The 410-nt window shown below is 37.1% G+C and overlaps 1 protein-coding gene across 1 annotated transcript in view; it reads right to left on the bottom strand.

Moving 5' to 3' along the window:
- LOC119586196 overlaps nucleotides 1–410 on the bottom strand; it is a 6,700-nt gene that overhangs the window by 3,029 nt on the left and 3,261 nt on the right. The gene's annotated exons all lie outside the window — the stretch shown is intronic.

The following is a 410-nucleotide window of genomic DNA, read 5'->3' as shown; positions in this document are numbered from 1 at the left end:
CGAACTTCATTACCTGATAATTATACTCCAAGTATCATGAATCAGTCCCAAGCAAATTTTGTATCTTTATCACGACTCATTAGCTGATGAGATAAATTCGCGATTGGTTTGATCAAGAGAAAATTCCAGTCAAGTGCGTGTGCTTTGACAACCATAAATGATAAATATAACAGTGATCTCTGTTATGGCAGAGACATGAGAGGTGAATCTATCAAACATACTATTCTGGGGCATTCAGTGTTAGTATTGAGTGCAGAATTAATGTTTTATTGAGAATTAGACAGGGAAAGAAAAAGAAAAACAAGGGTCAGGAGAGGAATGATCATTGGTAGCTAAAGGATGTTGGTGTTTGTATGTTCCAGTTAGTTAGTACCAGTTAGCCATTCATTCTTTTGCGTGGAAGACAGGGG

Source organism: Penaeus monodon, chromosome 21 (genome assembly GCF_015228065.2).
Source record: "Penaeus monodon isolate SGIC_2016 chromosome 21, NSTDA_Pmon_1, whole genome shotgun sequence".
Classification (NCBI taxonomy): Eukaryota; Metazoa; Arthropoda; class Malacostraca; order Decapoda; family Penaeidae; genus Penaeus; species Penaeus monodon.
This window is presented reverse-complemented; position numbering and strand designations above follow the sequence as displayed.